The following is a 27,360-nucleotide window of genomic DNA, read 5'->3' as shown; positions in this document are numbered from 1 at the left end:
AGACCCTCATGTCATTTAACAGGATTCAGCACCACCCACAAGACAGCTACCTGTCATGTCATGTCAAACCTGCACAGGTGTGCTAGATTATTATTATTTAGTTTTATTTTATTTTTTTACACCAATCAGTGTGCAAACATGGTCATTAAAACGCTAAATGAATAGACGTTCATAAACCAGTCAGTGCAACTCATCATTTTGGTCTCCAATTCTCAAACTCAAATTCTCACCCACGGAGGATTAAATGAGAATCTTTCTTGTTTAACACTGGAATGGGGTGGTGCACTGTTCACTACCCGAAGATACTGCCACATCGGGTCAATGCATAGGGCGACAGAAGCAAGCTTCCAAATCAGCTCCCTTTCTCAAAAATCCATTTAATTTATGGTCCCCAGATAGGGAACGTATGTATCAGTATGTGCTCACAAGTCACCCAAGTGCAAGTATTCACACAAAAAAAAAACGTGCCTCAGGATGCGATCTGTCGCAAGATCCTTTCTTTTTTTACACTTGATCTAAGCCAAAAGGCCTAGAGGGGATAACCGGGAAAGGGGTGGACCCAACCATGTCCCCTTCATGAGCACTCACATTACTCATAGGAATGGAAGGAAGGCTGGCAGTCAGCCACCCATACATACATACAGCACAGGCTAAACCCACATCATCACTTAAAAAAAGGACAGGCGACCATTGCACTCTGATGGAGCATTTAGCAATGCAATCCATAGCCTGGCTTTTGCCTGAACCCCCATCACTCCTCCTCTTGCATATAAGACAATATTTCAGATCTGCATATGAAAACAACACGCCTACCTTTGTTGCACATAGCTGCCTGCCTGTCTCTAGTTACCCCACTGGCTGTAGCTGCGTCCCTTCCGACATGGAATAACACCAACTGTAACGATAAACTGAAAATTAACAGTATAAACCTGCATCATTTTGGACTCTGGTATTTGCTGAATCCGGGTGACCTGACAATCGATGGTGGTGCCGCTGGTGATTCTGGCCTTCTTGGAATCTGTTGGGCCTATGTGTTAGCTCACACATCACTTGGGTATCCATGGTAACTACCACAACATGGTCATCTGCAGTTTACATCTAGCCCGTGGCATTGAATGGCATTTTAAAAGTGCTAAGGGTCCTGGTGCAATAATCCTCCCATGAGGATCAGCCTCAACGGCTTTGTAGATTGCACTCATGTCAGCAACTCCATATACATTTTTTTTTCTTCATGCTTCTTTCTTCATCCTTTTTTCTTTCTGTCATTCAGACTTTCATTCATTCGATCTCTCTCACTCACTTGCTTTAACTCATTTGTTCTCACTCACTCACTCACTCACTCACTCAATCACTCACTCATTCACTCTCACTCACTCTCACTCTCTCACTCACTCGCTCACTAAGTCAGTCTCTCTCTCTCTCTCTTTTTCTTTTTATATATATTTTTTTCCGTCTTCTTCTTCTTCTTCTTCTTCTTCTTCAGACCCTGTCATAGCACTAATGCCTTTCCAATACCACCAGCAGATGGAGACACTCCATTGCAACATTGGTTGTGAGCAGCAGTTTCTAAAAACAAATGCCTCATGGCGGATTTCCCATCCATCAATGGATGGTAAATTTTGTTTTTATCATTCACTGACCACAGAAACCAATGCATGGTCAAGCAACAGCAATGACACACCCTTGTGTATAGGCATGAGACCCTCATGTCATTTAACAGGATTCAGCACCACCCACAAGACAGCTACCTGTCATGTCATGTCAAACCTGCACAGGTGTGCTAGATTATTATTATTTAGTTTTATTTTATTTTTTTACACCAATCAGTGTGCAAACATGGTCATTAAAACGCTAAATGAATAGACGTTCATAAACCAGTCAGTGCAACTCATCATTTTGGTCTCCAATTCTCAAACTCAAATTCTCACCCACGGAGGATTAAATGAGAATCTTTCTTGTTTAACACTGGAATGGGGTGGTGCACTGTTCACTACCCGAAGATACTGCCACATCGGGTCAATGCATAGGGCGACAGAAGCAAGCTTCCAAATCAGCTCCCTTTCTCAAAAATCCATTTAATTTATGGTCCCCAGATAGGGAACGTATGTATCAGTATGTGCTCACAAGTCACCCAAGTGCAAGTATTCACACAAAAAAAAACGTGCCTCAGGATGCGATCTGTCGCAAGATCCTTTCTTTTTTTACACTTGATCTAAGCCAAAAGGCCTAGAGGGGATAACCGGGAAAGGGGTGGACCCAACCATGTCCCCTTCATGAGCACTCACATTACTCATAGGAATGGAAGGAAGGCTGGCAGCCAACCAGCCTCCCATACACTTTCTGGGTGGGTGGCAGTCAGCCACCCATACATACATACAGCACAGGCTAAACCCACATCATCACTTAAAAAAAGGACAGGCGACCATTGCACTCTGATGGAGCATTTAGCAATGCAATCCATAGCCTGGCTTTTGCCTGAACCCCCATCACTCCTCCTCTTGCATATAAGACAATATTTCAGATCTGCATATGAAAACAACACGCCTACCTTTGTTGCACATAGCTGCCTGCCTGTCTCTAGTTACCCCACTGGCTGTAGCTGCGTCCCTTCCGACATGGAATAACACCAACTGTAACGATAAACTGAAAATTAACAGTATAAACCTGCATCATTTTGGACTCTGGTATTTGCTGAATCCGGGTGACCTGACAATCGATGGTGGTGCCGCTGGTGATTCTGGCCTTCTTGGAATCTGTTGGGCCTATGTGTTAGCTCACACATCACTTGGGTATCCATGGTAACTACCACAACATGGTCATCTGCAGTTTACATCTAGCCCGTGGCATTGAATGGCATTTTAAAAGTGCTAAGGGTCCTGGTGCAATAATCCTCCCATGAGGATCAGCCTCAACGGCTTTGTAGATTGCACTCATGTCAGCAACTCCATATACATTTTTTTTTCTTCATGCTTCTTTCTTCATCCTTTTTTCTTTCTGTCATTCAGACTTTCATTCATTCGATCTCTCTCACTCACTTGCTTTAACTCATTTGTTCTCACTCACTCACTCACTCACTCACTCAATCACTCACTCATTCACTCTCACTCACTCTCACTCTCTCACTCACTCGCTCACTAAGTCAGTCTCTCTCTCTCTCTCTTTTTCTTTTTATATATATTTTTTTCCGTCTTCTTCTTCTTCTTCTTCTTCAGACCCTGTCATAGCACTAATGCCTTTCCAATACCACCAGCAGATGGAGACACTCCATTGCAACATTGGTTGTGAGCAGCAGTTTCTAAAAACAAATGCCTCATGGCGGATTTCCCATCCATCAATGGATGGTAAATTTTGTTTTTATCATTCACTGACCACAGAAACCAATGCATGGTCAAGCAACAGCAATGACACACCCTTGTGTATAGGCATGAGACCCTCATGTCATTTAACAGGATTCAGCACCACCCACAAGACAGCTACCTGTCATGTCATGTCAAACCTGCACAGGTGTGCTAGATTATTATTATTTAGTTTTATTTTATTTTTTTACACCAATCAGTGTGCAAACATGGTCATTAAAACGCTAAATGAATAGACGTTCATAAACCAGTCAGTGCAACTCATCATTTTGGTCTCCAATTCTCAAACTCAAATTCTCACCCACGGAGGATTAAATGAGAATCTTTCTTGTTTAACACTGGAATGGGGTGGTGCACTGTTCACTACCCGAAGATACTGCCACATCGGGTCAATGCATAGGGCGACAGAAGCAAGCTTCCAAATCAGCTCCCTTTCTCAAAAATCCATTTAATTTATGGTCCCCAGATAGGGAACGTATGTATCAGTATGTGCTCACAAGTCACCCAAGTGCAAGTATTCACACAAAAAAAAACGTGCCTCAGGATGCGATCTGTCGCAAGATCCTTTCTTTTTTTACACTTGATCTAAGCCAAAAGGCCTAGAGGGGATAACCGGGAAAGGGGTGGACCCAACCATGTCCCCTTCATGAGCACTCACATTACTCATAGGAATGGAAGGAAGGCTGGCAGCCAACCAGCCTCCCATACACTTTCTGGGTGGGTGGCAGTCAGCCACCCATACATACATACAGCACAGGCTAAACCCACATCATCACTTAAAAAAAGGACAGGCGACCATTGCACTCTGATGGAGCATTTAGCAATGCAATCCATAGCCTGGCTTTTGCCTGAACCCCCATCACTCCTCCTCTTGCATATAAGACAATATTTCAGATCTGCATATGAAAACAACACGCCTACCTTTGTTGCACATAGCTGCCTGCCTGTCTCTAGTTACCCCACTGGCTGTAGCTGCGTCCCTTCCGACATGGAATAACACCAACTGTAACGATAAACTGAAAATTAACAGTATAAACCTGCATCATTTTGGACTCTGGTATTTGCTGAATCCGGGTGACCTGACAATCGATGGTGGTGCCGCTGGTGATTCTGGCCTTCTTGGAATCTGTTGGGCCTATGTGTTAGCTCACACATCACTTGGGTATCCATGGTAACTACCACAACATGGTCATCTGCAGTTTACATCTAGCCCGTGGCATTGAATGGCATTTTAAAAGTGCTAAGGGTCCTGGTGCAATAATCCTCCCATGAGGATCAGCCTCAACGGCTTTGTAGATTGCACTCATGTCAGCAACTCCATATACATTTTTTTTTCTTCATGCTTCTTTCTTCATCCTTTTTTCTTTCTGTCATTCAGACTTTCATTCATTCGATCTCTCTCACTCACTTGCTTTAACTCATTTGTTCTCACTCACTCACTCACTCACTCACTCACTCAATCACTCACTCACTCATTCACTCTCACTCACTCTCACTCTCTCACTCACTCGCTCACTAAGTCAGTCTCTCTCTCTCTCTCTTTTTCTTTTTATATATATTTTTTTCCGTCTTCTTCTTCTTCTTCTTCTTCTTCAGACCCTGTCATAGCACTAATGCCTTTCCAATACCACCAGCAGATGGAGACACTCCATTGCAACATTGGTTGTGAGCAGCAGTTTCTAAAAACAAATGCCTCATGGTGGATTTCCCATCCATCAATGGATGGTAAATTTTGTTTTTATCATTCACTGACCACAGAAACCAATGCATGGTCAAGCAACAGCAATGACACACCCTTGTGTATAGGCATGAGACCCTCATGTCATTTAACAGGATTCAGCACCACCCACAAGACAGCTACCTGTCATGTCATGTCAAACCTGCACAGGTGTGCTAGATTATTATTATTTAGTTTTATTTTATTTTTTTACACCAATCAGTGTGCAAACATGGTCATTAAAACGCTAAATGAATAGACGTTCATAAACCAGTCAGTGCAACTCATCATTTTGGTCTCCAATTCTCAAACTCAAATTCTCACCCACGGAGGATTAAATGAGAATCTTTCTTGTTTAATACTGGAATGGGGTGGTGCACTGTTCACTACCCGAAGATACTGCCACATCGGGTCAATGCATAGGGCGACAGAAGCAAGCTTCCAAATCAGCTCCCTTTCTCAAAAATCCATTTAATTTATGGTCCCCAGATAGGGAACGTATGTATCAGTATGTGCTCACAAGTCACCCAAGTGCAAGTATTCACACAAAAAAAAACGTGCCTCAGGATGCGAACTGTCGCAAGATCCTTTCTTTTTTTACACTTGATCTAAGCCAAAAGGCCTAGAGGGGATAACCGGGAAAGGGGTGGACCCAACCATGTCCCCTTCATGAGCACTCACATTACTCATAGGAATGGAAGGAAGGCTGGCAGCCAACCAGCCTCCCATACACTTTCTGGGTGGGTGGCAGTCAGCCACCCATACATACATACAGCACAGGCTAAACCCACATCATCACTTAAAAAAAAGGACAGGCGACCATTGCACTCTGATGGAGCATTTAGCAATGCAATCCATAGCCTGGCTTTTGCCTGAACCCCCATCACTCCTCCTCTTGCATATAAGACAATATTTCAGATCTGCATATGAAAACAACACGCCTACCTTTGTTGCACATAGCTGCCTGCCTGTCTCTAGTTACCCCACTGGCTGTAGCTGCGTCCCTTCCGACATGGAATAACACCAACTGTAACGATAAACTGAAAATTAACAGTATAAACCTGCATCATTTTGGACTCTGGTATTTGCTGAATCCGGGTGACCTGACAATCGATGGTGGTGCCGCTGGTGATTCTGGCCTTCTTGGAATCTGTTGGGCCTATGTGTTAGCTCACACATCACTTGGGTATCCATGGTAACTACCACAACATGGTCATCTGCAGTTTACATCTAGCCCGTGGCATTGAATGGCATTTTAAAAGTGCTAAGGGTCCTGGTGCAATAATCCTCCCATGAGGATCAGCCTCAACGGCTTTGTAGATTGCACTCATGTCAGCAACTCCATATACATTTTTTTTTCTTCATGCTTCTTTCTTCATCCTTTTTTCTTTCTGTCATTCAGACTTTCATTCATTCGATCTCTCTCACTCACTTGCTTTAACTCATTTGTTCTCACTCACTCACTCACTCACTCACTCAATCACTCACTCACTCATTCACTCTCACTCACTCTCACTCTCTCACTCACTCGCTCACTAAGTCAGTCTCTCTCTCTCTCTCTTTTTCTTTTTATATATATTTTTTTCCGTCTTCTTCTTCTTCTTCTTCAGACCCTGTCATAGCACTAATGCCTTTCCAATACCACCAGCAGATGGAGACACTCCATTGCAACATTGGTTGTGAGCAGCAGTTTCTAAAAACAAATGCCTCATGGCGGATTTCCCATCCATCAATGGATGGTAAATTTTGTTTTTATCATTCACTGACCACAGAAACCAATGCATGGTCAAGCAACAGCAATGACACACCCTTGTGTATAGGCATGAGACCCTCATGTCATTTAACAGGATTCAGCACCACCCACAAGACAGCTACCTGTCATGTCATGTCAAACCTGCACAGGTGTGCTAGATTATTATTATTTAGTTTTATTTTATTTTTTTACACCAATCAGTGTGCAAACATGGTCATTAAAACGCTAAATGAATAGACGTTCATAAACCAGTCAGTGCAACTCATCATTTTGGTCTCCAATTCTCAAACTCAAATTCTCACCCACGGAGGATTAAATGAGAATCTTTCTTGTTTAATACTGGAATGGGGTGGTGCACTGTTCACTACCCGAAGATACTGCCACATCGGGTCAATGCATAGGGCGACAGAAGCAAGCTTCCAAATCAGCTCCCTTTCTCAAAAATCCATTTAATTTATGGTCCCCAGATAGGGAACGTATGTATCAGTATGTGCTCACAAGTCACCCAAGTGCAAGTATTCACACAAAAAAAAACGTGCCTCAGGATGCGATCTGTCGCAAGATCCTTTCTTTTTTTACACTTGATCTAAGCCAAAAGGCCTAGAGGGGATAACCGGGAAAGGGGTGGACCCAACCATGTCCCCTTCATGAGCACTCACATTACTCATAGGAATGGAAGGAAGGCTGGCAGCCAACCAGCCTCCCATACACTTTCTGGGTGGGTGGCAGTCAGCCACCCATACATACATACAGCACAGGCTAAACCCACATCATCACTTAAAAAAAAAGGACAGGCGACCATTGCACTCTGATGGAGCATTTAGCAATGCAATCCATAGCCTGGCTTTTGCCTGAACCCCCATCACTCCTCCTCTTGCATATAAGACAATATTTCAGATCTGCATATGAAAACAACACGCCTACCTTTGTTGCACATAGCTGCCTGCCTGTCTCTAGTTACCCCACTGGCTGTAGCTGCGTCCCTTCCGACATGGAATAACACCAACTGTAACGATAAACTGAAAATTAACAGTATAAACCTGCATCATTTTGGACTCTGGTATTTGCTGAATCCGGGTGACCTGACAATCGATGGTGGTGCCGCTGGTGATTCTGGCCTTCTTGGAATCTGTTGGGCCTATGTGTTAGCTCACACATCACTTGGGTATCCATGGTAACTACCACAACATGGTCATCTGCAGTTTACATCTAGCCCGTGGCATTGAATGGCATTTTAAAAGTGCTAAGGGTCCTGGTGCAATAATCCTCCCATGAGGATCAGCCTCAACGGCTTTGTAGATTGCACTCATGTCAGCAACTCCATATACATTTTTTTTTCTTCATGCTTCTTTCTTCATCCTTTTTTCTTTCTGTCATTCAGACTTTCATTCATTCGATCTCTCTCACTCACTTGCTTTAACTCATTTGTTCTCACTCACTCACTCACTCACTCAATCACTCACTCACTCATTCACTCTCACTCACTCTCACTCTCTCACTCACTCGCTCACTAAGTCAGTCTCTCTCTCTCTCTCTCTTTTTATTTTTATATATATTTTTTTCCGTCTTCTTCTTCTTCTTCTTCTTCTTCAGACCCTGTCATAGCACTAATGCCTTTCCAATACCACCAGCAGATGGAGACACTCCATTGCAACATTGGTTGTGAGCAGCAGTTTCTAAAAACAAATGCCTCATGGCGGATTTCCCATCCATCAATGGATGGTAAATTTTGTTTTTATCATTCACTGACCACAGAAACCAATGCATGGTCAAGCAACAGCAATGACACACCCTTGTGTATAGGCATGAGACCCTCATGTCATTTAACAGGATTCAGCACCACCCACAAGACAGCTACCTGTCATGTCATGTCAAACCTGCACAGGTGTGCTAGATTATTATTATTTAGTTTTATTTTATTTTTTTACACCAATCAGTGTGCAAACATGGTCATTAAAACGCTAAATGAATAGACGTTCATAAACCAGTCAGTGCAACTCATCATTTTGGTCTCCAATTCTCAAACTCAAATTCTCACCCACGGAGGATTAAATGAGAATCTTTCTTGTTTAACACTGGAATGGGGTGGTGCACTGTTCACTACCCGAAGATACTGCCACATCGGGTCAATGCATAGGGCGACAGAAGCAAGCTTCCAAATCAGCTCCCTTTCTCAAAAATCCATTTAATTTATGGTCCCCAGATAGGGAACGTATGTATCAGTATGTGCTCACAAGTCACCCAAGTGCAAGTATTCACACAAAAAAAAACGTGCCTCAGGATGCGATCTGTCGCAAGATCCTTTCTTTTTTTACACTTGATCTAAGCCAAAAGGCCTAGAGGGGATAACCGGGAAAGGGGTGGACCCAACCATGTCCCCTTCATGAGCACTCACATTACTCATAGGAATGGAAGGAAGGCTGGCAGCCAACCAGCCTCCCATACACTTTCTGGGTGGGTGGCAGTCAGCCACCCATACATACATACAGCACAGGCTAAACCCACATCATCACTTAAAAAAAGGACAGGCGACCATTGCACTCTGATGGAGCATTTAGCAATGCAATCCATAGCCTGGCTTTTGCCTGAACCCCCATCACTCCTCCTCTTGCATATAAGACAATATTTCAGATCTGCATATGAAAACAACACGCCTACCTTTGTTGCACATAGCTGCCTGCCTGTCTCTAGTTACCCCACTGGCTGTAGCTGCGTCCCTTCCGACATGGAATAACACCAACTGTAACGATAAACTGAAAATTAACAGTATAAACCTGCATCATTTTGGACTCTGGTATTTGCTGAATCCGGGTGACCTGACAATCGATGGTGGTGCCGCTGGTGATTGTGGCCTTCTTGGAATCTGTTGGGCCTATGTGTTAGCTCACACATCACTTGGGTATCCATGGTAACTACCACAACATGGTCATCTGCAGTTTACATCTAGCCCGTGGCATTGAATGGCATTTTAAAAGTGCTAAGGGTCCTGGTGCAATAATCCTCCCATGAGGATCAGCCTCAACGGCTTTGTAGATTGCACTCATGTCAGCAACTCCATATACATTTTTTTTTCTTCATGCTTCTTTCTTCATCCTTTTTTCTTTCTGTCATTCAGACTTTCATTCATTCGATCTCTCTCACTCACTTGCTTTAACTCATTTGTTCTCACTCACTCACTCACTCACTCAATCACTCACTCACTCATTCACTCTCACTCACTCTCACTCTCTCACTCACTCGCTCACTAAGTCAGTCTCTCTCTCTCTCTCTCTTTTTCTTTTTATATATATTTTTTTCCGTCTTCTTCTTCTTCTTCTTCTTCTTCTTCTTCTTCTTCAGACCCTGTCATAGCACTAATGCCTTTCCAATACCACCAGCAGATGGAGACACTCCATTGCAACATTGGTTGTGAGCAGCAGTTTCTAAAAACAAATGCCTCATGGCGGATTTCCCATCCATCAATGGATGGTAAATTTTGTTTTTATCATTCACTGACCACAGAAACCAATGCATGGTCAAGCAACAGCAATGACACACCCTTGTGTATAGGCATGAGACCCTCATGTCATTTAACAGGATTCAGCACCACCCACAAGACAGCTACCTGTCATGTCATGTCAAACCTGCACAGGTGTGCTAGATTATTATTATTTAGTTTTATTTTATTTTTTTACACCAATCAGTGTGCAAACATGGTCATTAAAACGCTAAATGAATAGACGTTCATAAACCAGTCAGTGCAACTCATCATTTTGGTCTCCAATTCTCAAACTCAAATTCTCACCCACGGAGGATTAAATGAGAATCTTTCTTGTTTAACACTGGAATGGGGTGGTGCACTGTTCACTACCCGAAGATACTGCCACATCGGGTCAATGCATAGGGCGACAGAAGCAAGCTTCCAAATCAGCTCCCTTTCTCAAAAATCCATTTAATTTATGGTCCCCAGATAGGGAACGTATGTATCAGTATGTGCTCACAAGTCACCCAAGTGCAAGTATTCACACAAAAAAAAACGTGCCTCAGGATGCGATCTGTCGCAAGATCCTTTCTTTTTTTACACTTGATCTAAGCCAAAAGGCCTAGAGGGGATAACCGGGAAAGGGGTGGACCCAACCATGTCCCCTTCATGAGCACTCACATTACTCATAGGAATGGAAGGAAGGCTGGCAGCCAACCAGCCTCCCATACACTTTCTGGGTGGGTGGCAGTCAGCCACCCATACATACATACAGCACAGGCTAAACCCACATCATCACTTAAAAAAAGGACAGGCGACCATTGCACTCTGATGGAGCATTTAGCAATGCAATCCATAGCCTGGCTTTTGCCTGAACCCCCATCACTCCTCCTCTTGCATATAAGACAATATTTCAGATCTGCATATGAAAACAACACGCCTACCTTTGTTGCACATAGCTGCCTGCCTGTCTCTAGTTACCCCACTGGCTGTAGCTGCGTCCCTTCCGACATGGAATAACACCAACTGTAACGATAAACTGAAAATTAACAGTATAAACCTGCATCATTTTGGACTCTGGTATTTGCTGAATCCGGGTGACCTGACAATCGATGGTGGTGCCGCTGGTGATTCTGGCCTTCTTGGAATCTGTTGGGCCTATGTGTTAGCTCACACATCACTTGGGTATCCATGGTAACTACCACAACATGGTCATCTGCAGTTTACATCTAGCCCGTGGCATTGAATGGCATTTTAAAAGTGCTAAGGGTCCTGGTGCAATAATCCTCCCATGAGGATCAGCCTCAACGGCTTTGTAGATTGCACTCATGTCAGCAACTCCATATACATTTTTTTTTCTTCATGCTTCTTTCTTCATCCTTTTTTCTTTCTGTCATTCAGACTTTCATTCATTCGATCTCTCTCACTCACTTGCTTTAACTCATTTGTTCTCACTCACTCACTCACTCACTCAATCACTCACTCACTCATTCACTCTCACTCACTCTCACTCTCTCACTCACTCGCTCACTAAGTCAGTCTCTCTCTCTCTCTCTCTTTTTCTTTTTATATATATTTTTTTCCGTCTTCTTCTTCTTCTTCTTCAGACCCTGTCATAGCACTAATGCCTTTCCAATACCACCAGCAGATGGAGACACTCCATTGCAACATTGGTTGTGAGCAGCAGTTTCTAAAAACAAATGCCTCATGGCGGATTTCCCATCCATCAATGGATGGTAAATTTTGTTTTTATCATTCACTGACCCCAGAAACCAATGCATGGTCAAGCAACAGCAATGACACACCCTCATGTCATTTAACAGGATTCAGCACCACCCACAAGACAGCTACCTGTCATGTCATGTCAAACCTGCACAGGTGTGCTAGATTATTATTATTTAGTTTTATTTTATTTTTTTACACCAATCAGTGTGCAAACATGGTCATTAAAACGCTAAATGAATAGACGTTCATAAACCAGTCAGTGCAACTCATCATTTTGGTCTCCAATTCTCAAACTCAAATTCTCACCCACGGAGGATTAAATGAGAATCTTTCTTGTTTAACACTGGAATGGGGTGGTGCACTGTTCACTACCCGAAGATACTGCCACATCGGGTCAATGCATAGGGCGACAGAAGCAAGCTTCCAAATCAGCTCCCTTTCTCAAAAATCCATTTAATTTATGGTCCCCAGATAGGGAACGTATGTATCAGTATGTGCTCACAAGTCACCCAAGTGCAAGTATTCACACAAAAAAAAAAACGTGCCTCAGGATGCGATCTGTCGCAAGATCCTTTCTTTTTTTACACTTGATCTAAGCCAAAAGGCCTAGAGGGGATAACCGGGAAAGGGGTGGACCCAACCATGTCCCCTTCATGAGCACTCACATTACTCATAGGAATGGAAGGAAGGCTGGCAGCCAACCAGCCTCCCATACACTTTCTGGGTGGGTGGCAGTCAGCCACCCATACATACATACAGCACAGGCTAAAAACACATCATCACTTAAAAAAAGGACAGGCGACCATTGCACTCTGATGGAGCATTTAGCAATGCAATCCATAGCCTGGCTTTTGCCTGAACCCCCATCACTCCTCCTCTTGCATATAAGACAATATTTCAGATCTGCATATGAAAACAACACGCCTACCTTTGTTGCACATAGCTGCCTGCCTGTCTCTAGTTACCCCACTGGCTGTAGCTGCGTCCCTTCCGACATGGAATAACACCAACTGTAACGATAAACTGAAAATTAACAGTATAAACCTGCATCATTTTGGACTCTGGTATTTGCTGAATCCGGTTGACCTGACAATCGATGGTGGTGCCGCTGGTGATTCTGGCCTTCTTGGAATCTGTTGGGCCTATGTGTTAGCTCACACATCACTTGGGTATCCATGGTAACTACCACAACATGGTCATCTGCAGTTTACATCTAGCCCGTGGCATTGAATGGCATTTTAAAAGTGCTAAGGGTCCTGGTGCAATAATCCTCCCATGAGGATCAGCCTCAACGGCTTTGTAGATTGCACTCATGTCAGCAACTCCATATACATTTTTTTTTCTTCATGCTTCTTTCTTCATCCTTTTTTCTTTCTGTCATTCAGACTTTCATTCATTCGATCTCTCTCACTCACTTGCTTTAACTCATTTGTTCTCACTCACTCACTCAATCACTCACTCACTCATTCACTCTCACTCACTCTCACTCTCTCACTCACTCGCTCACTAAGTCAGTCTCTCTCTCTCTCTCTCTTTTTCTTTTTATATATATTTTTTTCCGTCTTCTTCTTCTTCTTCTTCTTCTTCTTCTTCTTCAGACCCTGTCATAGCACTAATGCCTTTCCAATACCACCAGCAGATGGAGACACTCCATTGCAACATTGGTTGTGAGCAGCAGTTTCTAAAAACAAATGCCTCATGGCGGATTTCCCATCCATCAATGGATGGTAAATTTTGTTTTTATCATTCACTGACCACAGAAACCAATGCATGGTCAAGCAACAGCAATGACACACCCTTGTGTATAGGCATGAGACCCTCATGTCATTTAACAGGATTCAGCACCACCCACAAGACAGCTACCTGTCATGTCATGTCAAACCTGCACAGGTGTGCTAGATTATTATTATTTAGTTTTATTTTATTTTTTTACACCAATCAGTGTGCAAACATGGTCATTAAAACGCTAAATGAATAGACGTTCATAAACCAGTCAGTGCAACTCATCATTTTGGTCTCCAATTCTCAAACTCAAATTCTCACCCACGGAGGATTAAATGAGAATCTTTCTTGTTTAACACTGGAATGGGGTGGTGCACTGTTCACTACCCGAAGATACTGCCACATCGGGTCAATGCATAGGGCGACAGAAGCAAGCTTCCAAATCAGCTCCCTTTCTCAAAAATCCATTTAATTTATGGTCCCCAGATAGGGAACGTATGTATCAGTATGTGCTCACAAGTCACCCAAGTGCAAGTATTCACACAAAAAAAAACGTGCCTCAGGATGCGATCTGTCGCAAGATCCTTTCTTTTTTTACACTTGATCTAAGCCAAAAGGCCTAGAGGGGATAACCGGGAAAGGGGTGGACCCAACCATGTCCCCTTCATGAGCACTCACATTACTCATAGGAATGGAAGGAAGGCTGGCAGCCAACCAGCCTCCCATACACTTTCTGGGTGGGTGGCAGTCAGCCACCCATACATACATACAGCACAGGCTAAACCCACATCATCACTTAAAAAAAGGACAGGCGACCATTGCACTCTGATGGAGCATTTAGCAATGCAATCCATAGCCTGGCTTTTGCCTGAACCCCCATCACTCCTCCTCTTGCATATAAGACAATATTTCAGATCTGCATATGAAAACAACACGCCTACCTTTGTTGCACATAGCTGCCTGCCTGTCTCTAGTTACCCCACTGGCTGTAGCTGCGTCCCTTCCGACATGGAATAACACCAACTGTAACGATAAACTGAAAATTAACAGTATAAACCTGCATCATTTTGGACTCTGGTATTTGCTGAATCCGGGTGACCTGACAATCGATGGTGGTGCCGCTGGTGATTCTGGCCTTCTTGGAATCTGTTGGGCCTATGTGTTAGCTCACACATCACTTGGGTATCCATGGTAACTACCACAACATGGTCATCTGCAGTTTACATCTAGCCCGTGGCATTGAATGGCATTTTAAAAGTGCTAAGGGTCCTGGTGCAATAATCCTCCCATGAGGATCAGCCTCAACGGCTTTGTAGATTGCACTCATGTCAGCAACTCCATATACATTTTTTTTTCTTCATGCTTCTTTCTCCATCCTTTTTTCTTTCTGTCATTCAGACTTTCATTCATTCGATCTCTCTCACTCACTTGCTTTAACTCATTTGTTCTCACTCACTCACTCACTCACTCAATCACTCACTCACTCATTCACTCTCACTCACTCTCACTCTCTCACTCACTCGCTCACTAAGTCAGTCTCTCTCTCTCTCTCTCTTTTTCTTTTTATATATATTTTTTTCCGTCTTCTTCTTCTTCTTCTTCTTCTTCTTCTTCAGACCCTGTCATAGCACTAATGCCTTTCCAATACCACCAGCAGATGGAGACACTCCATTGCAACATTGGTTGTGAGCAGCAGTTTCTAAAAACAAATGCCTCATGGCGGATTTCCCATCCATCAATGGATGGTAAATTTTGTTTTTATCATTCACTGACCACAGAAACCAATGCATGGTCAAGCAACAGCAATGACACACCCTTGTGTATAGGCATGAGACCCTCATGTCATTTAACAGGATTCAGCACCACCCACAAGACAGCTACCTGTCATGTCATGTCAAACCTGCACAGGTGTGCTAGATTATTATTATTTAGTTTTATTTTATTTTTTTACACCAATCAGTGTGCAAACATGGTCATTAAAACGCTAAATGAATAGACGTTCATAAACCAGTCAGTGCAACTCATCATTTTGGTCTCCAATTCTCAAACTCAAATTCTCACCCACGGAGGGTTAAATGAGAATCTTTCTTGTTTAACACTGGAATGGGGTGGTGCACTGTTCACTACCCGAAGATACTGCCACATCGGGTCAATGCATAGGGCGACAGAAGCAAGCTTCCAAATCAGCTCCCTTTCTCAAAAATCCATTTAATTTATGGTCCCCAGATAGGGAACGTATGTATCAGTATGTGCTCACAAGTCACCCAAGTGCAAGTATTCACACAAAAAAAAACGTGCCTCAGGATGCGATCTGTCGCAAGATCCTTTCTTTTTTTACACTTGATCTAAGCCAAAAGGCCTAGAGGGGATAACCGGGAAAGGGGTGGACCCAACCATGTCCCCTTCATGAGCACTCACATTACTCATAGGAATGGAAGGAAGGCTGGCAGCCAACCAGCCTCCCATACACTTTCTGGGTGGGTGGCAGTCAGCCACCCATACATACATACAGCACAGGCTAAACCCACATCATCACTTAAAAAAAGGACAGGCGACCATTGCACTCTAATGGAGCATTTAGCAATGCAATCCATAGCCTGGCTTTTGCCTGAACCCCCATCACTCCTCCTCTTGCATATAACACAATATTTCAGATCTGCATATGAAAACAACACGCCTACCTTTGTTGCACATAGCTGCCTGCCTGTCTCTAGTTACCCCACTGGCTGTAGCTGCGTCCCTTCCGACATGGAATAACACCAACTGTAACGATAAACTGAAAATTAACAGTATAAACCTGCATCATTTTGGACTCTGGTATTTGCTGAATCCGGGTGACCTGACAATCGATGGTGGTGCCGCTGGTGATTCTGGCCTTCTTGGAATCTGTTGGGCCTATGTGTTAGCTCACACATCACTTGGGTATCCATGGTAACTACCACAACATGGTCATCTGCAGTTTACATCTAGCCCGTGGCATTGAATGGCATTTTAAAAGTGCTAAGGGTCCTGGTGCAATAATCCTCCCATGAGGATCAGCCTCAACGGCTTTGTAGATTGCACTCATGTCAGCAACTCCATATACATTTTTTTTTCTTCATGCTTCTTTCTTCATCCTTTTTTCTTTCTGTCATTCAGACTTTCATTCATTCGATCTCTCTCACTCACTTGCTTTAACTCATTTGTTCTCACTCACTCACTCACTCAATCACTCACTCACTCATTCACTCTCACTCACTCTCACTCTCTCACTCACTCGCTCACTAAGTCAGTCTCTCTCTCTCTCTTTTTCTTTTTATATATATTTTTTTCCGTCTTCTTCTTCTTCTTCTTCTTCTTCAGACCCTGTCATAGCACTAATGCCTTTCCAATACCACCAGCAGATGGAGACACTCCATAGCAACATTGGTTGTGAGCAGCAGTTTCTAAAAACAAATGCCTCATGGCGGATTTCCCATCCATCAATGGATGGTAAATTTTGTTTTTATCATTCACTGACCACAGAAACCAATGCATGGTCAAGCAACAGCAATGACACACCCTTGTGTATAGGCATGAGACCCTCATGTCATTTAACAGGATTCAGCATCACCCACAAGACAGCTACCTGTCATGTCATGTCAAACCTGCACAGGTGTGCTAGATTATTATTATTTAGTTTTATTTTATTTTTTTACACCAATCAGTGTGCAAACATGGTCATTAAAACGCTAAATGAATAGACGTTCATAAACCAGTCAGTGCAACTCATCATTTTGGTCTCCAATTCTCAAACTCAAATTCTCACCCACGGAGGATTAAATGAGAATCTTTCTTGTTTAACACTGGAATGGGGTGGTGCACTGTTCACTACCCGAAGATACTGCCACATCGGGTCAATGCATAGGGCGACAGAAGCAAGCTTCCAAATCAGCTCCCTTTCTCAAAAATCCATTTAATTTATGGTCCCCAGATAGGGAACGTATGTATCAGTATGTGCTCACAAGTCACCCAAGTGCAAGTATTCACACAAAAAAAAACGTGCCTCAGGATGCGATCTGTCGCAAGATCCTTTCTTTTTTTACACTTGATCTAAGCCAAAAGGCCTAGAGGGGATAACCGGGAAAGGGGTGGACCCAACCATGTCCCCTTCATGAGCACTCACATTACTCATAGGAATGGAAGGAAGGCTGGCAGCCAACCAGCCTCCCATACACTTTCTGGGTGGGTGGCAGTCAGCCACCCATACATACATACAGCACAGGCTAAACCCACATCATCACTTAAAAAAAGGACAGGCGACCATTGCACTCTGATGGAGCATTTAGCAATGCAATCCATAGCCTGGCTTTTGCCTGAATCCCCATCACTCCTCCTCTTGCATATAAGACAATATTTCAGATCTGCATATGAAAACAACACGCCTACCTTTGTTGCACATAGCTGCCTGCCTGTCTCTAGTTACCCCACTGGCTGTAGCTGCGTCCCTTCCGACATGGAATAACACCAACTGTAACGATAAACTGAAAATTAACAGTATAAACCTGCATCATTTTGGACTCTGGTATTTGCTGAATCCGGGTGACCTGACAATCGATGGTGGTGCCGCTGGTGATTCTGGCCTTCTTGGAATCTGTTGGGCCTATGTGTTAGCTCACACATCACTTGGGTATCCATGGTAACTACCACAACATGGTCATCTGCAGTTTACATCTAGCCCGTGGCATTGAATGGCATTTTAAAAGTGCTAAGGGTCCTGGTGCAATAATCCTCCCATGAGGATCAGCCTCAACGGCTTTGTAGATTGCACTCATGTCAGCAACTCCATATACATTTTTTTTTCTTCATGCTTCTTTCTTCATCCTTTTTTCTTTCTGTCATTCAGACTTTCATTCATTCGATCTCTCTCACTCACTTGCTTTAACTCATTTGTTCTCACTCACTCACTCACTCACTCAATCACTCACTCACTCATTCACTCTCACTCACTCTCACTCTCTCACTCACTCGCTCACTAAGTCAGTCTCTCTCTCTCTCTTTTTCTTTTTATATATATTTTTTTCCGTCTTCTTCTTCTTCTTCTTCTTCTTCTTCTTCTTCTTCAGACCCTGTCATAGCACTAATGCCTTTCCAATACCACCAGCAGATGGAGACACTCCATTGCAACATTGGTTGTGAGCAGCAGTTTCTAAAAACAAATGCCTCATGGCGGATTTCCCATCCATCAATGGATGGTAAATTTTGTTTTTATCATTCACTGACCACAGAAACCAATGCATGGTCAAGCAACAGCAATGACACACCCTTGTGTATAGGCATGAGACCCTCATGTCATTTAACAGGATTCAGCACCACCCACAAGACAGCTACCTGTCATGTCATGTCAAACCTGCACAGGTGTGCTAGATTATTATTATTTAGTTTTATTTTATTTTTTTACACCAATCAGTGTGCAAACATGGTCATTAAAACGCTAAATGAATAGACGTTCATAAACCAGTCAGTGCAACTCATCATTTTGGTCTCCAATTCTCAAACTCAAATTCTCACCCACGGAGGATTAAATGAGAATCTTTCTTGTTTAACACTGGAATGGGGTGGTGCACTGTTCACTACCCGAAGATACTGCCACATCGGGTCAATGCATAGGGCGACAGAAGCAAGCTTCCAAATCAGCTCCCTTTCTCAAAAATCCATTTAATTTATGGTCCCCAGATAGGGAACATATGTATCAGTATGTGCTCACAAGTCACCCAAGTGCAAGTATTCACACAAAAAAAAACGTGCCTCAGGATGCGATCTGTCGCAAGATCCTTTCTTTTTTTACACTTGATCTAAGCCAAAAGGCCTAGAGGGGATAACCGGGAAAGGGGTGGACCCAACCATGTCCCCTTCATGAGCACTCACATTACTCATAGGAATGGAAGGAAGGCTGGCAGCCAACCAGCCTCCCATACACTTTCTGGGTGGGTGGCAGTCAGCCACCCATACATACATACAGCACAGGCTAAACCCACATCATCACTTAAAAAAAGGACAGGCGACCATTGCACTCTGATGGAGCATTTAGCAATGCAATCCATAGCCTGGCTTTTGCCTGAACCCCCATCACTCCTCCTCTTGCATATAAGACAATATTTCAGATCTGCATATGAAAACAACACGCCTACCTTTGTTGCACATAGCTGCCTGCCTGTCTCTAGTTACCCCACTGGCTGTAGCTGCGTCCCTTCCGACATGGAATAACACCAACTGTAACGATAAACTGAAAATTAACAGTATAAACCTGCATCATTTTGGACTCTGGTATTTGCTGAATCCGGGTGACCTGACAATCGATGGTGGTGCCGCTGGTGATTCTGGCCTTCTTGGAATCTGTTGGGCCTATGTGTTAGCTCACACATCACTTGGGTATCCATGGTAACTACCACAACATGGTCATCTGCAGTTTACATCTAGCCCGTGGCATTGAATGGCATTTTAAAAGTGCTAAGGGTCCTGGTGCAATAATCCTCCCATGAGGATCAGCCTCAACGGCTTTGTAGATTGCACTCATGTCAGCAACTCCATATACATTTTTTTTTCTTCATGCTTCTTTCTTCATCCTTTTTTCTTTCTGTCATTCAGACTTTCATTCATTCGATCTCTCTCACTCACTTGCTTTAACTCATTTGTTCTCACTCACTCACTCACTCACTCACTCAATCACTCACTCACTCATTCACTCTCACTCACTCTCACTCTCTCACTCACACGCTCACTAAGTCAGTCTCTCTCTCTCTCTCTCTTTTTCTTTTTATATATATTTTTTTCCGTCTTCTTCTTCTTCTTCTTCTTCTTCTTCTTCTTCAGACCCTGTCATAGCACTAATGCCTTTCCAATACCACCAGCAGATGGAGACACTCCATTGCAACATTGGTTGTGAGCAGCAGTTTCTAAAAACAAATGCCTCATGGCGGATTTCCCATCCATCAATGGATGGTAAATTTTGTTTTTATCATTCACTGACCACAGAAACCAATGCATGGTCAAGCAACAGCAATGACACACCCTTGTGTATAGGCATGAGACCCTCATGTCATTTAACAGGATTCAGCACCACCCACAAGACAGCTACCTGTCATGTCATGTCAAACCTGCACAGGTGTGCTAGATTATTATTATTTAGTTTTATTTTATTTTTTTACACCAATCAGTGTGCAAACATGGTCATTAAAACGCTAAATGAATAGACGTTCATAAACCAGTCAGTGCAACTCATCATTTTGGTCTCCAATTCTCAAACTCAAATTCTCACCCACGGAGGATTAAATGAGAATCTTTCTTGTTTAACACTGGAATGGGGTGGTGCACTGTTCACTACCCGAAGATACTGCCACATCGGGTCAATGCATAGGGCGACAGAAGCAAGCTTCCAAATCAGCTCCCTTTCTCAAAAATCCATTTAATTTATGGTCCCCAGATAGGGAACGTATGTATCAGTATGTGCTCACAAGTCACCCAAGTGCAAGTATTCACACAAAAAAAAACGTGCCTCAGGATGCGATCTGTCGCAAGATCCTTTCTTTTTTTACACTTGATCTAAGCCAAAAGGCCTAGAGGGGATAACCGGGAAAGGGGTGGACCCAACCATGTCCCCTTCATGAGCACTCACATTACTCATAGGAATGGAAGGAAGGCTGGCAGCCAACCAGCCTCCCATACACTTTCTGGGTGGGTGGCAGTCAGCCACCCATACATACATACAGCACAGGCTAAACCCACATCATCACTTAAAAAAAGGACAGGCGACCATTGCACTCTGATGGAGCATTTAGCAATGCAATCCATAGCCTGGCTTTTGCCTGAACCCCCATCACTCCTCCTCTTGCATATAAGACAATATTTCAGATCTGCATATGAAAACAACACGCCTACCTTTGTTGCACATAGCTGCCTGCCTGTCTCTAGTTACCCCACTGGCTGTAGCTGCGTCCCTTCCGACATGGAATAACACCAACTGTAACGATAAACTGAAAATTAACAGTATAAACCTGCATCATTTTGGACTCTGGTATTTGCTGAATCCGGGTGACCTGACAATCGATGGTGGTGCCGCTGGTGATTCTGGCCTTCTTGGAATCTGTTGGGCCTATGTGTTAGCTCACACATCACTTGGGTATCCATGGTAACTACCACAACATGGTCATCTGCAGTTTACATCTAGCCCGTGGCATTGAATGGCATTTTAAAAGTGCTAAGGGTCCTGGTGCAATAATCCTCCCATGAGGATCAGCCTCAACGGCTTTGTAGATTGCACTCATGTCAGCAACTCCATATACATTTTTTTTTCTTCATGCTTCTTTCTTCATCCTTTTTTCTTTCTGTCATTCAGACTTTCATTCATTCGATCTCTCTCACTCACTTGCTTTAACTCATTTGTTCTCACTCACTCACTCACTCAATCACTCACTCACTCATTCACTCTCACTCACTCTCACTCTCTCACTCACTCGCTCACTAAGTCAGTCTCTCTCTCTCTCTCTCTTTTTCTTTTTATATATATTTTTTTCCGTCTTCTTCTTCTTCTTCTTCTTCTTCTTCTTCTTCAGACCCTGTCATAGCACTAATGCCTTTCCAATACCACCAGCAGATGGAGACACTCCATTGCAACATTGGTTGTGAGCAGCAGTTTCTAAAAACAAATGCCTCATGGCGGATTTCCCATCCATCAATGGATGGTAAATTTTGTTTTTATCATTCACTGACCACAGAAACCAATGCATGGTCAAGCAACAGCAATGACACACCCTTGTGTATAGGCATGAGACCCTCATGTCATTTAACAGGATTCAGCACCACCCACAAGACAGCTACCTGTCATGTCATGTCAAACCTGCACAGGTGTGCTAGATTATTATTATTTAGTTTTATTTTATTTTTTTACACCAATCAGTGTGCAAACATGGTCATTAAAACGCTAAATGAATAGACGTTCATAAACCAGTCAGTGCAACTCATCATTTTGGTCTCCAATTATCAAACTCAAATTCTCACCCACGGAGGATTAAATGAGAATCTTTCTTGTTTAACACTGGAATGGGGTGGTGCACTGTTCACTACCCGAAGATACTGCCACATCGGGTCAATGCATAGGGCGACAGAAGCAAGCTTCCAAATCAGCTCCCTTTCTCAAAAATCCATTTAATTTATGGTCCCCAGATAGGGAACGTATGTATCAGTATGTGCTCACAAGTCACCCAAGTGCAAGTATTCACACAAAAAAAAACGTGCCTCAGGATGCGATCTGTCACAAGATCCTTTCTTTTTTTACACTTGATCTAAGCCAAAAGGCCTAGAGGGGATAACCGGGAAAGGGGTGGACCCAACCATGTCCCCTTCATGAGCACTCACATTACTCATAGGAATGGAAGGAAGGCTGGCAGCCAACCAGCCTCCCATACACTTTCTGGGTGGGTGGCAGTCAGCCACCCATACATACATACAGCACAGGCTAAACCCACATCATCACTTAAAAAAAGGACAGGCGACCATTGCACTCTGATGGAGCATTTAGCAATGCAATCCATAGCCTGGCTTTTGCCTGAACCCCCATCACTCCTCCTCTTGCATATAAGACAATATTTCAGATCTGCATATGAAAACAACACGCCTACCTTTGTTGCACATAGCTGCCTGCCTGTCTCTAGTTACCCCACTGGCTGTAGCTGCGTCCCTTCCGACATGGAATAACACCAACTGTAACGATAAACTGAAAATTAACAGTATAAACCTGCATCATTTTGGACTCTGGTATTTGCTGAATCCGGGTGACCTGACAATCGATGGTGGTGCCGCTGGTGATTCTGGCCTTCTTGGAATCTGTTGGGCCTATGTGTTAGCTCACACATCACTTGGGTATCCATGGTAACTACCACAACATGGTCATCTGCAGTTTACATCTAGCCCGTGGCATTGAATGGCATTTTAAAAGTGCTAAGGGTCCTGGTGCAATAATCCTCCCATGAGGATCAGCCTCAACGGCTTTGTAGATTGCACTCATGTCAGCAACTCCATATACATTTTTTTTTCTTCATGCTTCTTTCTTCATCCTTTTTTCTTTCTGTCATTCAGACTTTCATTCATTCGATCTCTCTCACTCACTTGCTTTAACTCATTTGTTCTCACTCACTCACTCACTCAATCACTCACTCACTCATTCACTCTCACTCACTCTCACTCTCTCACTCACTCGCTCACTAAGTCAGTCTCTCTCTCTCTCTCTTTTTCTTTTTATATATATTTTTTTCCGTCTTCTTCTTCTTCTTCTTCTTCTTCAGACCCTGTCATAGCACTAATGCCTTTCCAATACCACCAGCAGATGGAGACACTCCATTGCAACATTGGTTGTGAGCAGCAGTTTCTAAAAACAAATGCCTCATGGCGGATTTCCCATCCATCAATGGATGGTAAATTTTGTTTTTATCATTCACTGACCACAGAAACCAATGCATGGTCAAGCAACAGCAATGACACACCCTTGTGTATAGGCATGAGACCCTCATGTCATTTAACAGGATTCAGCATCACCCACAAGACAGCTACCTGTCATGTCATGTCAAACCTGCACAGGTGTGCTAGATTATTATTATTTAGTTTTATTTTATTTTTTTACACCAATCAGTGTGCAAACATGGTCATTAAAACGCTAAATGAATAGACGTTCATAAACCAGTCAGTGCAACTCATCATTTTGGTCTCCAATTCTCAAACTCAAATTCTCACCCACGGAGGATTAAATGAGAATCTTTCTTGTTTAACACTGGAATGGGGTGGTGCACTGTTCACTACCCGAAGATACTGCCACATCGGGTCAATGCATAGGGCGACAGAAGCAAGCTTCCAAATCAGCTCCCTTTCTCAAAAATCCATTTAATTTATGGTCCCCAGATAGGGAACGTATGTATCAGTATGTGCTCACAAGTCACCCAAGTGCAAGTATTCACACAAAAAAAAACGTGCCTCAGGATGCGATCTGTCGCAAGATCCTTTCTTTTTTTACACTTGATCTAAGCCAAAAGGCCTAGAGGGGATAACCGGGAAAGGGGTGGACCCAACCATGTCCCCTTCATGAGCACTCACATTACTCATAGGAATGGAAGGAAGGCTGGCAGCCAACCAGCCTCCCATACACTTTCTGGGTGGGTGGCAGTCAGCCACCCATACATACATACAGCACAGGCTAAACCCACATCATCACTTAAAAAAAGGACAGGCGACCATTGCACTCTGATGGAGCATTTAGCAATGCAATCCATAGCCTGGCTTTTGCCTGAACCCCCATCACTCCTCCTCTTGCATATAAGACAATATTTCAGATCTGCATATGAAAACAACACGCCTACCTTTGTTGCACATAGCTGCCTGCCTGTCTCTAGTTACCCCACTGGCTGTAGCTGCGTCCCTTCCGACATGGAATAACACCAACTGTAACGATAAACTGAAAATTAACAGTATAAACCTGCATCATTTTGGACTCTGGTATTTGCTGAATCCGGGTGACCTGACAATCGATGGTGGTGCCGCTGGTGATTCTGGCCTTCTTGGAATCTGTTGGGCCTATGTGTTAGCTCACACATCACTTGGGTATCCATGGTAACTACCACAACATGGTCATCTGCAGTTTACATCTAGCCCGTGGCATTGAATGGCATTTTAAAAGTGCTAAGGGTCCTGGTGCAATAATCCTCCCATGAGGATCAGCCTCAACGGCTTTGTAGATTGCACTCATGTCAGCAACTCCATATACATTTTTTTTTCTTCATGCTTCTTTCTTCATCCTTTTTTCTTTCTGTCATTCAGACTTTCATTCATTCGATCTCTCTCACTCACTTGCTTTAACTCATTTGTTCTCACTCACTCACTCACTCACTCAATCACTCACTCACTCATTCACTCTCACTCACTCTCACTCTCTCACTCACACGCTCACTAAGTCAGTCTCTCTCTCTCTCTCTCTTTTTCTTTTTATATATATTTTTTTCCGTCTTCTTCTTCTTCTTCTTCTTCTTCAGACCCTGTCATAGCACTAATGCCTTTCCAATACCACCAGCAGATGGAGACACTCCATTGCAACATTGGTTGTGAGCAGCAGTTTCTAAAAACAAATGCCTCATGGCGGATTTCCCATCCATCAATGGATAGTAAATTTTGTTTTTATCATTCACTGACCACAGAAACCAATGCATGGTCAAGCAACAGCAATGACACACCCTTGTGTATAGGCATGAGACCCTCATGTCATTTAACAGGATTCAGCACCACCCACAAGACAGCTACCTGTCATGTCATGTCAAACCTGCACAGGTGTGCTAGATTATTATTATTTAGTTTTATTTTATTTTTTTACACCAATCAGTGTGCAAACATGGTCATTAAAACGCTAAATGAATAGACGTTCATAAACCAGTCAGTGCAACTCATCATTTTGGTCTCCAATTCTCAAACTCAAATTCTCACCCACGGAGGATTAAATGAGAATCTTTCTTGTTTAACACTGGAATGGGGTGGTGCACTGTTCACTACCCGAAGATACTGCCACATCGGGTCAATGCATAGGGCGACAGAAGCAAGCTTCCAAATCAGCTCCCTTTCTCAAAAATCCATTTAATTTATGGTCCCCAGATAGGGAACGTATGTATCAGTATGTGCTCACAAGTCACCCAAGTGCAAGTATTCACACAAAAAAAAACGTGCCTCAGGATGCGATCTGTCGCAAGATCCTTTCTTTTTTTACACTTGATCTAAGCCAAAAGGCCTAGAGGGGATAACCGGGAAAGGGGTGGACCCAACCATGTCCCCTTCATGAGCACTCACATTACTCATAGGAATGGAAGGAAGGCTGGCAGCCAACCAGCCTCCCATACACTTTCTGGGTGGGTGGCAGTCAGCCACCCATACATACATACAGCACAGGCTAAACCCACATCATCACTTAAAAAAAGGACAGGCGACCATTGCACTCTGATGGAGCATTTAGCAATGCAATCCATAGCCTGGCTTTTGCCTGAACCCCCATCACTCCTCCTCTTGCATATAAGACAATATTTCAGATCTGCATATGAAAACAACACGCCTACCTTTGTTGCACATAGCTGCCTGCCTGTCTCTAGTTACCCCACTGGCTGTAGCTGCGTCCCTTCCGACATGGAATAACACCAACTGTAACGATAAACTGAAAATTAACAGTATAAACCTGCATCATTTTGGACTCTGGTATTTGCTGAATCCGGGTGACCTGACAATCGATGGTGGTGCCGCTGGTGATTCTGGCCTTCTTGGAATCTGTTGGGCCTATGTGTTAGCTCACACATCACTTGGGTATCCATGGTAACTACCACAACATGGTCATCTGCAGTTTACATCTAGCCCGTGGCATTGAATGGCATTTTAAAAGTGCTAAGGGTCCTGGTGCAATAATCCTCCCATGAGGATCAGCCTCAACGGCTTTGTAGATTGCACTCATGTCAGCAACTCCATATACATTTTTTTTTCTTCATGCTTCTTTCTTCATCCTTTTTTCTTTCTGTCATTCAGACTTTCATTCATTCGATCTCTCTCACTCACTTGCTTTAACTCATTTGTTCTCACTCACTCACTCACTCACTCA

General features: G+C 43.3%; 16 pseudogenes; all 16 read right to left on the bottom strand.

Annotated features, from left to right (window-relative positions):
• Window positions 1–275: 275 nt before the first annotated feature.
• Window positions 276–540, bottom strand: LOC130287999 (U2 spliceosomal RNA; annotated as a pseudogene).
• A 1,433-nt stretch (window positions 541–1,973) lies between these two features.
• LOC130286528 (U2 spliceosomal RNA) lies at window positions 1,974–2,237 on the bottom strand (annotated as a pseudogene).
• A 1,465-nt stretch (window positions 2,238–3,702) lies between these two features.
• LOC130286526 (U2 spliceosomal RNA) lies at window positions 3,703–3,966 on the bottom strand (annotated as a pseudogene).
• Window positions 3,967–5,442: 1,476 nt separating this feature from the next.
• On the bottom strand, window positions 5,443–5,706 carry LOC130289789 (U2 spliceosomal RNA; annotated as a pseudogene).
• Window positions 5,707–7,173: 1,467 nt separating this feature from the next.
• Window positions 7,174–7,437, bottom strand: LOC130286525 (U2 spliceosomal RNA; annotated as a pseudogene).
• A 1,472-nt stretch (window positions 7,438–8,909) lies between these two features.
• LOC130286524 (U2 spliceosomal RNA) lies at window positions 8,910–9,173 on the bottom strand (annotated as a pseudogene).
• Window positions 9,174–10,655: 1,482 nt separating this feature from the next.
• Window positions 10,656–10,919, bottom strand: LOC130286523 (U2 spliceosomal RNA; annotated as a pseudogene).
• A 1,443-nt stretch (window positions 10,920–12,362) lies between these two features.
• Window positions 12,363–12,628, bottom strand: LOC130288306 (U2 spliceosomal RNA; annotated as a pseudogene).
• Window positions 12,629–14,099: 1,471 nt separating this feature from the next.
• Window positions 14,100–14,363, bottom strand: LOC130286522 (U2 spliceosomal RNA; annotated as a pseudogene).
• A 1,476-nt stretch (window positions 14,364–15,839) lies between these two features.
• On the bottom strand, window positions 15,840–16,103 carry LOC130286521 (U2 spliceosomal RNA; annotated as a pseudogene).
• A 1,462-nt stretch (window positions 16,104–17,565) lies between these two features.
• LOC130286520 (U2 spliceosomal RNA) lies at window positions 17,566–17,829 on the bottom strand (annotated as a pseudogene).
• A 1,478-nt stretch (window positions 17,830–19,307) lies between these two features.
• On the bottom strand, window positions 19,308–19,571 carry LOC130287358 (U2 spliceosomal RNA; annotated as a pseudogene).
• Window positions 19,572–21,054: 1,483 nt separating this feature from the next.
• Window positions 21,055–21,318, bottom strand: LOC130286519 (U2 spliceosomal RNA; annotated as a pseudogene).
• Window positions 21,319–22,793: 1,475 nt separating this feature from the next.
• On the bottom strand, window positions 22,794–23,057 carry LOC130286550 (U2 spliceosomal RNA; annotated as a pseudogene).
• Window positions 23,058–24,521: 1,464 nt separating this feature from the next.
• LOC130286518 (U2 spliceosomal RNA) lies at window positions 24,522–24,785 on the bottom strand (annotated as a pseudogene).
• Window positions 24,786–26,255: 1,470 nt separating this feature from the next.
• On the bottom strand, window positions 26,256–26,519 carry LOC130286517 (U2 spliceosomal RNA; annotated as a pseudogene).
• Window positions 26,520–27,360: the final 841 nt, after the last annotated feature.

This window comes from Hyla sarda, chromosome 8 (genome assembly GCF_029499605.1).
Source record: "Hyla sarda isolate aHylSar1 chromosome 8, aHylSar1.hap1, whole genome shotgun sequence".
In the NCBI taxonomy this organism is placed as follows: Eukaryota; Metazoa; Chordata; class Amphibia; order Anura; family Hylidae; genus Hyla; species Hyla sarda.
This window is presented reverse-complemented; position numbering and strand designations above follow the sequence as displayed.